This window comes from Dromiciops gliroides, chromosome 1, assembly GCF_019393635.1.
Source record: "Dromiciops gliroides isolate mDroGli1 chromosome 1, mDroGli1.pri, whole genome shotgun sequence".
Lineage (NCBI taxonomy): Eukaryota > Metazoa > Chordata > Mammalia > Microbiotheria > Microbiotheriidae > Dromiciops > Dromiciops gliroides.
In genome coordinates, this window is record NC_057861.1 from 317149783 (window position 1) to 317166207 (window position 16425).

The 16425-nt window shown below is 40.8% G+C and overlaps 1 protein-coding gene across 4 annotated transcripts in view; it reads right to left on the reverse strand.

The window, feature by feature from the left end:
* Window positions 1-16425, reverse strand: part of CTIF (cap binding complex dependent translation initiation factor) — a 509051-nt gene that overhangs the window by 435140 nt on the left and 57486 nt on the right. For 3 of the 4 annotated variants that reach the window (XM_043966134.1, XM_043965891.1, XM_043966042.1), the window contains exon 2: window positions 15451-15591. The gene's annotated coding sequence lies outside the window, so the exon portion shown is untranslated. Of the gene's footprint in view, window positions 1-14413; window positions 14489-15450; window positions 15592-16425 lie in introns of all 4 variants that reach the window. The other variant, XM_043965952.1, reaches the window with a different exon arrangement.

Consider the following 16425-nt stretch of genomic DNA (forward strand, 5'->3'; position numbering starts at 1 on the left):
TCCAGTTCCTTGCCATCGCTGCTCCACCAGCAATACATGCGTATACCCTGGGTACTATATTTTAGTATGGATATTGGCAAGCTGGAACATGGAGAGAATAAGGCTACCAGAATGGTAAAGAGATTAGAGACCATGCCATACGAGGATCAATTCAAAGAACTATGGATGTTTAACTTGGTGGGGCATTGGTAGTATCTGATGAATATCTGAGGAGTATCTTTTCTAGCTGTCCCAAGAGAACAGAACTGGGAACAATGGGTAGAAGTTATAGAGAAGCAAATTTGGGTCTGAGGTAAAAAGTGAAATAGGATACCTTTGGACAAAATCAGTTTCTCATTGTTGGAGGTCTTTAGTCAGAGGCTGGATAGTCCTTTGTCAATTGTGTGGTGGATAAGATTCTCATTTAAGTACCAGTTGGATTAGACAATTTACTTCTAAAGTTCCAACTCTGTTAAATGCTGACTAACTGATTGATTCTGAGGGACAAAGAAATTGAGCTCCTCCCCCCAAGTTAAGTGATTTGCTTAAGGTCATACAGGTAGTAAGCAACAGAATAAGGTTTCAATCCTAGGTCCTTCTTAGACTCCAAATTCATAACTCTTTCTACCATATTGTAAATTTCAACAGTGCCTTCTAAAAAACAAGTAATTTCATCAACAGTAGAAAGTACAAATGAGAAGATCCATTTATCCAATATCCTCCAAGTAGATGTAAGACAATCAGGTCTAAGCTAGCATAGCCTTCAGAATCCTTTTACAATTAAAAAGTGAACCAAGGTATTTGCACAAAACAAGAGAAATCCTTTTTTTTACTATTCTCAGGAGATTTTCACAGAAATTCCACTGCTACTCCCAAGAATTCTGTAATTTTCTGTATCCTTTCCATAGAGGGAGTTAGGTGGTACAGAGGTTAAAGCACGGAGCCTGGATTCAGGAGGACCTGAATTCAAATATGGCTTTAAACCTTACTAACTATGCAGGCAAGTCACTTAACCTCTATTTGCCTCAGTTTCCTCAACTGCAAAATGGGAATAATAACAGTACCCACTACCCAGGGCTGTTGTAAGAATCAAATGAGATAATATGTATGAACTGGTTAGAACAGTGCTGGGCACATAGAAAGCAGTATATAAATGTTTATTCTCCCTTTGCCCACTGTTTCTGAGCCTCTGTCTATACCACCAATAGCAGCTCATTGGCATAAGGTTACAAAGTGCCTTCCTCACTGCAACACTTCAGAGTAGATAGCATGTATGTGTGCCCATGCATGCACGTGTATGTGTACATATACACATATAGACACATATAGACACATATAGACACATATAGACACATGCACACACATGCCCGCACACATACATGTAAATATAGCACTGTAACACTTCAGGGAAGGTAGTGTGTGTGTGTGTGTGTGTGTGTGTGTGTGTGTGTGTGTGTGTGTGTAAAATAATCCCCATCTTTACAGACAAGGAAACTGAGGATTGGCGAGGTTATGAGACTTGTTAGTAGTTACTTAGCTAATATGTGCCAAAATTGGAACCAAACCTAGGTCTTCTGATTCCAAGTACTATAAAGTAGCCCAAGAAAAGAAATGAGAGGGAGTGGGAAGGACCATGAAGACCACCAAGTGCTCCCTTTTACCCTGTATGGAATACATTCTTCTTTCTTCCTCTGCCCACCAGAATCCTTGTTCTCCTCAAAGGCCCAGCTAAAGTCTCACCTTCTCTGGGAAGCCTTCTAGGATTGACTACTAAAGGTCTGGCTGAGCTGTTCTAAGTGCTTACTTACTCTGTGTACCAAATACTCTTTCATTTACTCTCATGCATGCCTTGGGTTGGCACTAACTGTTCTTCTGTGTAAGTCTTGTCTTCCCAAAAGGATCTTTAAAAGGCACTCTGTAAACCTGAAAACACTCTATAAACATGAGTTACTGTTATCATCATTGTCATCTTAAGATTCTTCATAGCAAGGACAGGTCCACACCTTCTCCTTATCTTATATTCCCCCTAGTGCCCTCATACAGTGCTGGGCGCACAGCGGGTATGCAGTAAATAATTGCTAAATAAATCAAATACATAGGGAAATAAACACACTGTAAAGTAGCAAGGTGTTCATGCTTTCAGGTTTATGTCAACAATAAGAGAAGTAAATTAGATTATCTCAAAATTGGTGCACCAAGGCTGGCAAAGGCAAAGCTACAGATGACAAACTCAGAGACCAACTGTAACTGGGCTTTCCTGAAAGCAGAAGACAAAATAAGGGAGAATCCCTGGGCTGATGTTCTTGGTTGTTCTATCACATGAGGAAGGATAAAGAAGGCATCAACTAAAGAATCTTTCAGGAGGGAACAGTTTCCCTTTGAGTCTGTTTCTGGACTTCTGCATCCATCGAGAAGTCACATGTGTTGTGTTATGCTTAGAGATGCCTGAGGTCTTGGAAATAAAGTCCACTGCATATATATGGTAGCTCAAATTCAGACACATTCTTTCCAGTGCCTTCTTAGATCATCCCTATTATTTTAAATGTGCCTGTCCTCAGAGGTCACAGGATCCTGACCCTCCATCCTTCTTTGGAGTTCAGTAAGAGTGATTGGACTCTCTTTCCCAGGAACTTAGAACATTCTATTTTGGTTCAGTTATTAAAATACTTGTTTTCCCTCTACCTTCAGTGGTAAACTAACAGTATCTACCCTTTCAGCCTTCTGTCTGTCTCTCTTAGGGGAAGTTCCAGTGGTTTTCAGAGACACCAGAGAGTAAGGCTATAGGAATGTCGGTATGCAAGGGAAATCTCAAAACCAAAACATAAGCACTGTTGGTGTTAAAGCTGATGGACTCACAGAATGTTAGAGTTGGATGGGACCTCAGAGGCCAGTTAGTACAATTCCCACAGTGTACAGACAAGGAAATTAAGACCCAGAAAGGGAAAATGACTTTTCCAAAGTAATACCCATGCCTCTGAAACCTAAAACAGGAGACAATGCCTTTTTTGCTAAGGGTATAGGAGAAAGGGGGGTGAGAAGAGAGCATTATAATTAAGAACAAGGCAGATAAGCCAGATGAGATCAACTTTACCTGTCCAAACAATGGACTGGAAGGAAACTCATGCTGAATTTCTGCTGAATATGGAGCATGATTTGTGGACATTCAAGAGACAAGATACTATCTCTATAGGGCTGGTTGATCATTCAGTTTCTAAACCAGCAGAGTAGATTAATTCCCAGAAATTCTATTACTGTTGCTAAGACAGTAAATGCCCCATTCTCAAGCTTTGTGACATGATAAAAAATGACAAAAGCAGTACTGACACAACAGAAAAGTGGTGTGCAACAGTGGGAAAAACATTATAATGATAACTTGGGAGTCAGAAGATCTGAGTTTGAAATCCAGCTCTTCTTTCAAACAACCAAACAACTTAGTTTTCTTGATACGTTTGCATCACCTTAATATCTGAATATTTTCCTCCCCTCTTATTTTACCCAGCAAACCATCCCTTGTAACACTTTGTTTTTTTAAAATACCAAAAGAAAAAATTTAGCAAAACCAACAAGCACATCTATTGTATTTGATAATATCTGTAGTGGTATTCTATAGCCACAATCCCAAAGCAAAGAAAAGCAAGGAGGTCCAGCTGAAATTCTCAATATTTCTATGGCCCACAGTGGAAAGAGCAATGGTTTTTAAATCAGAGCACCTGGGTCCAGATCTCACCTCTGATCCTTTTTAGGGTGACCGAATTTATATTATAAACATTTCTGTCTTTATATTATAAACATTTCTAGATTATTCCAACTCCACAAGAAGTCTCTTGTAATAAAGTCGTTTTGCCTTCAGACCTCATCTGAATGCTCACACAACATCACACATCTATAGACCCCCCCTCTTATTTCTCTGTGGCCTCAGAAGTCACTTCCAGCTTCCAGCTCTAGGCCTGGGGTCTATAAAACCAATGAACTTCTGAGGGCTCAGTTTCCTCATCTACCAAATGAGGGATTCAGCTAAGATGACTTGGGAGGGCCCTTCCATCTCTTAAACCTCTGAAAGCCAATTCAAAGATAGTGGTCAATGACTGGGTATTGGTATAGAGAGAAGCAAGGGAAGGGAAGGATCCTGGTTCATTCCTTTGCGTTGTGCTAGCCTTTATAACTGTGAGACAGTGACCATGGTTATGGGCTTAGAGTTAAGAAGACACAGCATATGTTCTGAAACTCACCCTAGAATGCTTAACTTCTAAGTACCCATGACAATTTTCCAAGATGATAATTGTGGATCAGATCTACATGGGAAGAAGGAGTTTCCTCATTGGGAATTCCCTATACTTATGAAATCACAGATCTGTTAAAAAAAATTTTAAATCAAGATATTAAAATGCAAATACTTCAGAAGTAAAAGGGTTATTAACCCTTATTGTTACCATGTTACTTATTAGGGATTATTAACATCTTACACCTTCAACAGAAATTGGACTTCAAAATGTTATTAGCTGGACTAACCAACCCTTCTTCACAAGCTTCTCTCCTTATATCTGGTCAATATTTCTACTTTGTCAATCTCTGGGGTAAAGCAATTAGAATTATTGATCCACAGGAAGGGAAGGGTAAGGGAAGAATAATCACCTTAAAGTCAGTCTATGGGCACTTATTAAACATCTGCTACGTACCAGGCATAGTTTTAAAGCACCTCACTTCCACAAATTTGGTCTTGTGCTTTGGAACAAATCACCTATACCAGAAGGTGAATCTGCCTCACAGTCACAAAATTTTAAAGCTAGAGAAGTTACAAGTCATCTAGTATCCATTAAATTGTAAACTCCTTGAGGACATAGACTACCTTTTGCATGATTTTTTTTTCTTTATTTTTTTTTTTTAGTGAGGCAATTGGTGTTAAGTGACTTGCCCAGGGTCACACAGCTAGTAAGTGTTAAGTGTCTGAGGCCAGATTTGAACTCAGGTACTCCTGACTCCAGGGCCGGTGCTCTATCCACTGCGCCACCTAGCTGCCCCCTTTTGCATGATTTTTGTATCCCCAGTGCTTAGCATGGTGCCTGGCACACAGAAGGTGCTTAATAAATGTTTACTGACTGGTAGATTGATTGATCTAGTACAGTCTCATTTTACAGATGAGAAACAGACCCAGAGAGGTTAGATGATGATTATTTTTCTCCTAAAATCACCAAGGTAGTTTAGCAGCAAGGCCAGCACTAGAAGTAAGATCTCCTGCTCCTCATCATTTTTTCCCCCTAGTTATTGTTCTTCAACTAGAGTTAGACGTTTTAAACTCATGCACTCATCTATGTGAACCACTACTATCTAAATATTTATTTCCCTTCAAAAAACTTGGTAATTTGATTACATACTCACCAGAAGCATAGAACTAAGGGCTACAAAATGTACCTTGGGTTAGATTCAAGCCCCCCGCTCCTCCTTGGTACTTTTAGGATGGGAAAGAGGGGGGAAATGCCTTGACTGCTTCCTGATACTCAAAGAAAAACTTCCTAAGTAGTTAAATCACATAGTAGGTACTTTATAAGTACTTGTTTGATTGATGGACAGCAGTGTTAGAACAAGATGTAAAAGGCTGTCAGAGTGAGGATGACCACCACCTTCATGAAGGCCAACAGAGAGAGATGGCCTAGAGGAATGTAGGAAGACAGGCAGCCTATGCACTCTGTGGTGTCAAGAGGTCTAGGGGAAGGCCAATAATTCATATGACAGACCCTCAAAGGAAGACTGACAAGAAGCCAAGAATGCAAAGACCCTTCAGCACTGATTTTAACATATGCCACTGGGAGTATTTACAATGAAGAAACCACAGGGGTTTTCTCTATCTACAACAATATGGGGAAACACATGGGGCCCTGGTGGACACAAGTAGTCAGTGAGTTAACGTATACTACAGGGTCAATACCTCTCACTGGACATGGAGATGTTTCAGGATCCTTTGAATGGAGGTAATAGAAAGAGAAGATGTAGGAGACAGTACAGTGCCAAGAACACCTGATAAGTTAGGAGACCTTAAAAGCAGAAAGGGAGAAGATGTACTCCAATATGGACTATCTTAGGTACTTGGGTCATAGAGATCATTTAATTCAACATTCTTATTTGTAAAATGAAGCTTTAACTTTTAAATCACTTGTAATATCAATGAAAGATAGCATGGCATAGCAGAAAAAGGCAGTGGTCTTTAACATATACCTTTATCATACCCTTATCAGTAATTATTTTTGAGCCTACTCCCCTATTATACATATATTTTTGTTGTTGTTCAGCAGTTTTAAATCGTGTCTGACCCTTCAAGACACCATTTGGGGTTTTCTTGGCAAAGATACTAGACTGGTTTGCCATTTCTTTCTCCAACTCATTTTACAGATGAAACCAATGGGGTTAAGTGACTTGCCCAAGGAAGGTCACACAGCCAGCACGTACAGGGTGGGCTAAAAGTTACACATATTTAATAACTCCTTTATTTTTGTTTTCAATTTATAATACCATAGCATTGTATATATAGCAAGGAAATGAATTTATATTATGTGTGAAAAATAAAATCTTGTAAATGGCAAAAAATGAAGCAAAAATAATTTTCAAAAAGTTATTAAAGCATCAGACCCCTTCATGACATTTGGCTCACCCTGTATCTGAGGTCACATTTGAAATCAGGGAGATGACTCTTCCCGACTCCAAGCCTAGCAGTCTATCCACTGTACTACCTAGCTGCCTATATGTATATTTACTTATTTATAAATTATACACATATTGATGATCATATATAACAGTATAATCATTTAAAATATATATATTTATGTATCATAAAATGTACACAAAATTAAAAATTTAGAAAGGATTAGCTGAAGATAACATAATATTTGATACCAGAGTCAATAGGACGTCAATGGAGTTTAAAGAATATGGAAATGGTGGATAAAGCACCGGCCCTAGATTCAGGAGGACCTGAGGTCAAATCTGGCCTCAGACACTTGGCACTTACTAGCTGTGTGACCCTGGGCAAGTCACTTAACCCCAATTGCCCCACCCAAAAAAAAAAAAAAAAAGAGAGAGGGAGGTAGTCCAGGACAAACTCATAAATAGTGGATATGGAAGAAGGATTTTTCTATTCTGTTTTATTATTTCTCTGTAGAAGGTAGAAGACCTAAGGTATATGGTGTCAGCATACGTGCCATCTGCCTTTGTCCACTCCCAGCCTTGAGGATAGCAAGTGCTATTCTGGCTTATGACTTTTAAATGTAGCTAGAAGTTCCATGGTTGTTTTTTTCCACTTTGTGACAAAAGTATCTTCCCATGAGCTTAGGAGCAGGTAAAGTACATTCAATGCTTTTTGTTGTTGTTTAAAAATAATGTTTGTTAAACAGATAATATAGAACACTGGAAATGGGTGTTTCTTGTAGCAAGTGTGAAAATACAATGTCTTATTAGGTTCATTTGGCTCTTTAAAACAGTAAGAAAACGAATGATATTTACGGATGTAAAGCAGACAGTTGTCCTTTATCATTGTAACACAAATCTGTATTTGTCACTTATTTATTTATCAGTTTTTATATTCATAAGAAATACTCTTTGAATATCAGCTAAAGTGGTATTTTTATTTTCCTGATTTTCTCTCTTTAAAAATGGGAGTACATTGTTTTTGTAAACTGTCATTTCTTAGTAGTCTTTTTTTCTCTTCAGATGGACCAATCACCACTAATGGGTCTACAGATCCTTTTGCTGTATTCTCATAATAAATGTAAACTATTTGTAGCAAAAAAAATAAAGAATATGGGAATGACATGATCAGAACTGTATTTTAAAAAAATAATGTTGACAGCTGAGTGGGGAGAGAGAGAGCAGTTTCTCCATTGAAATGGAGAACCAGAAAAGGGGCTGATAGAATAGTTGAGGAGAGAGGTGATAAGGTCCTGAACTAAGGTGGTGACTTTTTGACTAGAGAAAAGGAGTTATATGGAAGAAATGACAAGATGTGGCCATTGATGGGATATGTGGATCAAAGGCTTGAGGAGCTTATGATAACACTGAGGTTGCTACACTGGGTGCCTAAAAGGATGGTGGTACCCTGGACCACAATGACTAAGTTTGGATGAGAAGTGGCTTTGGGGAGGAAAGGTAATGTAATGATATCCATAATTCAGGTCACAACCCATCCATGCCTCTTCATCCTGTGTGGCTTACTCTGTCCCTACCCAAAATGAAAAAGGGGATGAGGTAGGGCTTTTACTCTCTATTCAGGACCCAGTCTGGGGAGGGAGGGGGGGGGGAGAGAGAGAGAGAGAGAGAGAGAGAGAGAGAGAGAAGGCAGACAGTAGTAGCAAGGAAAAGCACCCCAGATGAATCAAAATCTGGATAAGCAAGAAAGAGAAGTAGTTCTTATGCACACATGGATACACTCAGAGCAAGCCCCCTCCACACATCTAAGTATTTATATCATACCCATCACTGCCTAGTGTACCTAGACACCATGAAAAACTGTACTATTTTAATGCAAGAGGAAAAAAAAAAAGGTGGGAGAGGAATAGCTTCCTGATTTGCCATCCTAGGGGCTTGTCAATGGAGGCTCACTCAGGCTTGGGAGGTGAGAATGAATGATTCATTGAGAAGGACCAGAAGGCAGGGGTGTCATGCTACAACTGTATCCGGGGAATCCAGCCACTGCCCTAAGCTGTTGAAACAGGACCCGGACCAAGATAGCCATCTCTGCCTCAGACCCCCAAAACCCCTCAATAGCAGGGGTGGGGAGGGGAGAGACAAATGGGGCCTGGGGTCTGCCAGTCAGCACTCATTCCCAGCTGTTACTACTGTAAACCCCAGGCACGGCACTCCCCCTTTCCTCTCAGCCTTCCTCAGAACCAGGTTGGATGAACACAAGCCAATTTCGCAGATGGGGTTTGCCTGCCAAGCTATATTCTGGTATTCTGGTGAACTAAAGGGAACTCCCATCATCTTCTCAAACAAACCACCTGCACTGCAGGGTTGGGGGAGGGACTTGAAAATCCTCGGCCTTTTTTTTTTTTTTTTAAAGGAGAGAGAGAAGGGAGAATCACATCATCTCCATTCTTTCTCTTACTGCAGTAACCACCCTAACCCAGGCAATCTGCATTTGGATTATTCCCAGCTCAGAAAGGACACAGCCAGGTCCTCCTAGGGAGAAATGGAATCACCAAACTCCATCAGACTTCTAGCCTAATGGAACAGCCTTTGTAACCCTCTGTCTTACCCTGCCTTCCCTCCAGAGGCTCTGAATAATTTATTTATCTGCTTGCCATTAGAACATTACCTCCCAAATGTTGGCTCTGTTTTAACAGACCCTGTCCAAATCTCCCAATGTGGGAATGTTTCAGAATCGGCCTGATTTCTTAAGGACCATCTGTAACCGGGACAGCCTTGGTTCTACCTGAGACTTCCTGAGGTCTGCAGGAACAAGAGCTAGCTATTACTGAGCCCATCCTGTTACCGGGAAACAAGGCCTTGAGTGACTGAGCTGGCAAGGATTTGGGAGTTAAATCAATTTAATGGGACAGCCGGAGGCTTTGCCCCAAAGTCATGGAGGTAAAGCCAGGGAGATCTGGCCTCAGCTGTCAAGCTAACCTATGAAATAGGAGTCCACTCATTCTTAACCTTCTACATTCAGATTCTAACACGTGCTGGCAAACACAGAACAGTAGTGGCCATAGGGCAGGACCGGGAACAGAGAGAATTAGGTTGGCCTCATTGTCAATACTGCCCCCTCTTCCCTCACTCCTCCCCCCCTCCTTCTTCCTGCAATCACGTCATCCTCACTCCTGCCTCTAAGGCCATGAGAGGAAAAAGAAGGACATGGGGAAGGGAAGAGACTAAGCAATTACTAAGCATCTATTGTGTGCCAGACACTGTGCTAAGAGCTTTTGCAAAGACCATTTCATTTAATCCTCATAACAACCTGGGTTGGGTGGCTGCTATTATGATTTTTGTTTTACAGTTGGGGAAACTGAGGTAGAAGAGAAGCGATTTGGCCAGGATGGATGGCACAGCTCGTAAATGTCTGAGGCTAAACTTAACTTGGGTCTGTATGACCTGACTCCAGGTCCACTGCTTTATCAACTGTGCCACTAGCTACCAACATAGGCTTCTAGAGTTTTCTGGTTGCTTCCCATGTGGTAGCTTCAACTCTCAAATTAGAAAGCAAGCCCCCTTAACAGACCTTGGGAATGTCAATAAGCAGAGATGAAAAAGAGTTTTCTTAAAAGGGATTCCAAGTAATCGAATATGGCAGCAGCACAGAACAAGGCACTGAAAAACAATGCAAAAAGGAACAAAGGAAGGAAGGACGGAAGGAAGGACGGAAGGAAGGAAGGAAGGAAGGACGGACGGAAGGAAGGAAGGAAGGAAGGAAGGAAGGAAGGAAGGAAGGAAGGAAGGAAGGAAGGAAGGAAGGAAGGGAAGGAAGGAAGGGAAGGAGGGAGGGAGGGAGGAATTTTTAAGCTATAAAAAAATGAGAAAATAATAAGCAATAAGACTGAAGAAGACCGAATCTTAAGGCCCGAAAGGACTTCAGAACTAATATAATCCAACTTCTACCTGGAGCAGGAATCCCATCTAGTACCCAGTGACAGAAAAGCTCATCACCTCCCCCCTCCCAGGCACCCCATCCTCATTTCTGGGCAGTTACTATTGTTAGGACTTTTTGTTGCCCTCCAGGTCCAAGCTGAGAAATTCTAATTGCTCCCTTCCACATGACAAATACTTAAAGACAGCTACCATATCTCTTGCAGGCTTTTCCAGATTAACCACTTCTGATCCTTCAGCTGATCCTTATATGGCATGGTTTTGTGTGCCCTCACCATCCCAGTAACCCTTCTCTGGATAAGTTTCACTTTATCGATGTCCCTTCTGAAACTTGGCACCTAGCAAAGGTAGCCTGGAATCCGATCATGGACTGCTTTGACTGCCAAGCCAAGGAGTTCAAACTTGCCTGTATCCAATGAGGAGCTACTGAAAAATTGTACAGAAGGTGGTGATGTGATTAGAACTGTGCATTAGGAAGACTAGTCTAGCAATGCCATGAGGAACAGACTAGAGAGGGGAGAGATGGGGAATCATTTAGGTGTTGTAAGAGGTTTGGGTGGTGGTGGTGGTGGTGGTGGTGGGGTGTCCTGCTCCACCACTTTGGTTGTAAAGAAAAACTCAACCAGCTGAGGACTCTCTTACAGTGTGCTAAATTAGCTAAGACTCTCAATTATTTTGACACAGTGAAGGAGATGGACACGGGCAAAATAAATTTCTCAGATCCCCCTTTCTTAGTATTTATTGATAAATCAGATCTAGTGTGAGGTTTCTTCCTCAATTATCTTTGAAATGTAAATCTCTACTTTTTCCTTTTGGTACTTATAAATTCTTTCCTCCTTCTAGCAGCTATAAATCCAAAATCACCTTTTTTTTTTATCTTTTCTTTCTCTGATGTAATTGGAGACTATATAAACTTGAGTTAATCTCTACATTGCTCAGTTAGTTGAGAATTCTGGGCCTATGCTGAAGCATATAATAAACCTGGGTTTTCCTTCTTAAATTTCTGTGAACTAATAGTTTCTATTGACAAAAGTACCTATCAACAAATGTATGGATGTTTCCATATTAGTGACAATTCCAGTAGTTGAGAATTGAGGTGATGTGGACCTGAACTAGAGACAGTGAGAGTGAACATAATGTAGGAGTCAAGGCAGAACATCCCTAAGATTTCATCCTCTTGAGACTGTCCTCCAGACTTTCTCTGTATTCACATTTTCCTGACTAGAGTGCCAGGCCTGGAGTCAGGAAGACCTAAGTTCAAATCTGACCTCAGACACTTGCTGGCTATGTGACCTTAGACAAGTTACTCGATTCTGTTTGCCTTAGTTTCCTCATCTGAAAAATTAGCTGGAGAAGAAAATGGCAAACCACTTCAGTATCTGCCAAGAAAATCCCAGATGGGTCACGAAGAGTTGGGCATGACTGAAAAGGACTGAGCAACAACAAAAAAAGGGGGAAAAAAAGGCAGAAAAGAAAGCAAGTCATTTTGGATGAGATTTCTAGAGAAAGAGAGGGGGATACCTCCTTGCCTGTGCATTTCAAAACACAAATTCCTTCTTACTCAGGATGATAAGACTCATAGAAAAGATTAGAGGAATCATGTCATCCACCCTCCTCATTTAACAAATAAGAAAACCGAGGCCCAGAGAATATTTCTGAAAGCGATTTGTCCAACCACACAGGCACTAAGAAGCAGACCAAAGTCCCCTGACTGCACTTCTCCCTCTACCACACTTTTGGGGCAGCCGTCTCTTGTGACCTATAGATTGTACTAACAATGAACTTTAAGGGTAACTGAGAGACAGCCTAACATAGCAGAAAAAGAACCTGACTGACCCATACCAGCTGTGTGACCCCAGACTAGTCGCTCAACCTCTCAATGCCCCAAAGCAGCTCACTAAGGCTATGGCAAAGGAGGGATAGATTTTCAGGTCTCCAGGGAATTTCCCCACTGGGAACTTCTCAGACCCATAAAGAACAGGTATAGGCTCCACCTCTTTCCAAAATAAAAAATTAACAAAAATTCTTTTGAACAAACCATTCATTACCATTAAAAAAAAAGTTTGGAGAACTGAATTGAGGAAATGGGGGCTTCTCTTACCCGTGGTCCTTTAATTCTTGATTCAAACCTAGGTCTCCTTGTTTTAAATCCAGTCATCTTTCCATGATATCGACTGCTTCTCTACTATCTTGGACAGTCACATGCCTCCCCTGAGCCCTGCTATTCTCTTCTTTGCTCTCCTCCATGCCCCATCCCCTATCAGTCCTGGCCTTGCTCCCTCACTGCAGCATGATAACCCTCCACTGAGGTTCACAATGGTCACTTCACTTCTCCCGAATCATTCAGGAGATAACAATGAGGCATCCTGTGAGTGCAGCAAAACATGGACTGAGCCCAGCAGGCTGCCTAGCCCCATCCTCCCTATGCCTTTGTCTGACTCAACTCACTGCAGTTTTCTGCTCAGAGACGTGTGGGACAGCCAAGTGCAGGGCTGAGCCAAGCTTAATCAATTTTCTGAAGTAATTTCCTACAAAATAATTCTCTTTGGGGCCTCCTAAAGGTCTCATCACTGTTCTCTGCTATTAAAGACTTGCCATTTAAAGGCCTTTCATATACAGAAACTTGAATATACAAACTGGGAGGCAGGAGGTTTTAAGTATTAGTAGTGCCTCTGGCTGGCATCCCCTTTTTGAAAGTAAAGTAAAGGAGAAAAAATATTCCTTATCCTCTCCCCTCACCTTCAGCAAACCTTCAGGTTTTTCGTGTACATGACAGAGTTAAAGCTTGAGGATAAGAATTTTAAAAGGCCTATATGGACAAAACTCCACAGGTTTGGTTTGGTTTTATTGGAGGTTCATGGATCACACCCCAAGCTTTCTGGTCTCCACACAACAATATTTGTACTTGTCTTTATGGTCCATTTTATTGTGCACCTTGACTAGAGCTATAGATTCTATTCTTCTGAAAATGCACATTGGATGAATTTCATTAGAGATGGCTCTTTTCATGACTTTCCCAATATTTACATCGGTTAATGCCAAAGAGGTCTACAAAGCAAAAATCACATACACACAAGGAGAGAGAAAGAGAGAGAGAGAAGGAAGGAGAGAAAGTGAATCACAAAAGAAAGGCAATATGAGTGAACAAGGAAGGAACAAGGGAACATTAGTGAAAGTGGAAAAGGATGAAAGAAGTGTTCTATTAATTCTTTTTTTTTTCCTAGCAGGGCACTGAGGGTTAAGTGACTTGCCCAGGGTCACACAGCTGGCTAAGTGTCAAGTGTCTGAGGCTGGATTTGAACTCAGGTCCTCCTGATTCCAGGGTCGGTGCTTTATCCACTGTGCCATCTAGCTGCCCCTGGAAAATGTATTCTTAGATAAACAAAGGCCCATCAAAATAACAGATAAGAACCATACCAGCCAAGCTAGCCTACACACTATTCCTATGAAATGCTTCTTTTAAAAGCTTCAGATTAAAAATGTATGTGGACAGGAAAGGGTGGGGGGGAACCTCACAAAACAAAAGCAAACTTCACCTGAATTGTGTCTCTCTCCTGTGGGCTTGGTGGGGCCTGGCCTAAACACCATCATTCTTTCTAAATATCAGTATGACAACAGGGCTCCTCTCTGAATGGATAATAATCCCCTTACAGTGTAAAACACAGGCCTGATTTTCTATTGTTTTCTCAAGTCTATCCCACAAGGAAACAAACACAGAAACCTTCCCCTTCTATAAATGTCATGAGTATTAAAAGGTAAACTTTTCCAATGTTCAAGGTCATGTAAAATATATAATAAGTTTACATAAACAATCATAACACACTGGGTCTACAAGGGATTTTAGAAGTCATCCAGTTTAACCCACCTCACTTAGCAGACAGCAGAGCAGGCCCGGAGGGACAGATGAATGAGTCAAGGTCACTGGGCTGTCTGATGACAACTGGAAATAAAATCCAAGTCTTCAGCATCTAGTATGGAGTTCTTTCCACCATATTATGCTGAGTATTGCATTTCTGTTTAACCTTTTCTTTCTAAAGCTAATTGTTTAATAAGCAGTGGTTTTAGTAAAAGGGACCTGGATACAGAGTCAAAGTTCAAATCCTCTCAGCTTAATACTACCTGTGTAACTTAGTATCTTGACTTCAGTTTACAAATCTATGGAATGAGGGATTTGGAGCTATCATCTCAAAAGTTCCTTCCAGTTTTGTATCTAAGACCTAATTTATAAATTTGTTAATTCTCCCTAATTATAGACATCAATCAGGCTTTTTGGATCTTGAATCACAATGCAAAGCTGTATAAATAAACAAACAAATGAATGGATGAATAAATAAATAGGCAGATAGATAGCTAGATAGATATGCACATATGCAAACAAAATAATACACTAGAATGTTGGTCAACAAGCATTTACCACATGATTATAAGGAATTGTAGTTATGACTTGCCCAAGGTCACAGAGAAAGTAAGTGACCCTTCTGTTCTCTCTCTCTCCCTGTAGTCTGCCAGTCACACTCCAGTCTCTCTGCTTATAAAATGGATAAGATAAGTAGTTGGTGGCTTGCAGATCCCTGAGCTTCCCACTGAGAATGCACTAAGCTATCATGTCCAAAAACTCCTCCCCTCTCCTATCTCCCCTCTCACACAATGCAAGAGACTAGGGCAAAACAAAGCTAAATCAATTGAGTCAATAGGCATTGACTATTAGGATAAAAAAGGGTATTCTGCCAATAACATACTCCTGATGGTTTCCACCTGCCCAAGTCTGGGGGGGATCTTGTACTTGATAAAGTTCAAACTCTTTTTCAGTTTTTCTCCTACTAAATAATTTCTGCTGATAAACATAACTGGTTTTTGAAGAAAAAAAAGAAGCAGTTTATGCTCCCAAATAAGAATAATTACCACTCTCAGTGCTTCCGGGGGAGTGAAGGGTGCAACAGCGGTCTAGTTCCTGAAACAGGATCTCCTCCAATAGAACTCCCAAGCTAGTATGGAATGAAGCGTCCAATCAGAGAAGGATTCAATGGAAATCCCACAAAGGATCTGGAAGAAAGCAGGTGAAGAAAGGCTGAGCAAGGTGGGAAGAGAAGAAACTTTGCAAGCTGAGCTCAAGCTCAAACTAAAAGAAATCCAGCAAGGCACCCGTTTTCTCTCTGTGTATGAGCTGCACAGTGCTAAACCCTACATACTTGGTCTCTTGACCCAGTTACACCTTGGAAAGCAGCAAATGCTACAAATGAGAGCTTGATTTCTTTTTTTGTTATTGATTTCTGGACTTAAGAAAGCAATGGTAAAGTAATGGAGGGGCAGCAAGGTGGCACAGCGGATAAAGCACTGGCCCTGGATTCAGGAGAACCTGAGTTCAAATCCAGCCTCAGACTCTTGATACTAGCTAAGTGACCCTGGACGAGTCACTTAACCCTCATTGCCCTGTTCCCCCCCCCCAAAAAAAAAAAGTAATGGAGAAAATGTTAATAATGCAAGTTAAACTTAAAAGTGATTCTGAAAAAAAAAAAACAAAAATTTTAAAAAGTGATTCTGAGAACATTTTTTGGGAGAGAGCTAGTTGTTAAACATTCACCAGCACACCACTGCTCAGTGCCTTCTGGCACAGGGAGAAAATTGCTTTTATACAGCCTCTGGATATTCTTTTCCCCTCCCACCTCTAGACCCAAATCCTCCTGGCTGCACTTCTAGGGACCACAGTAGTAAAAGGCAGCTATTAAAAGCAGAAATACCACAAAAAAAAAAAAAAAAAAGCAGAAATGGAGGGACCATGGGAGCAAATGAAAAAAGATTTTGATTCAACTGCACATCAAAAAAAGATGAAAAAAAAACCACTCAAATCATCAAAACATTCTACTTTTAAATAAAACA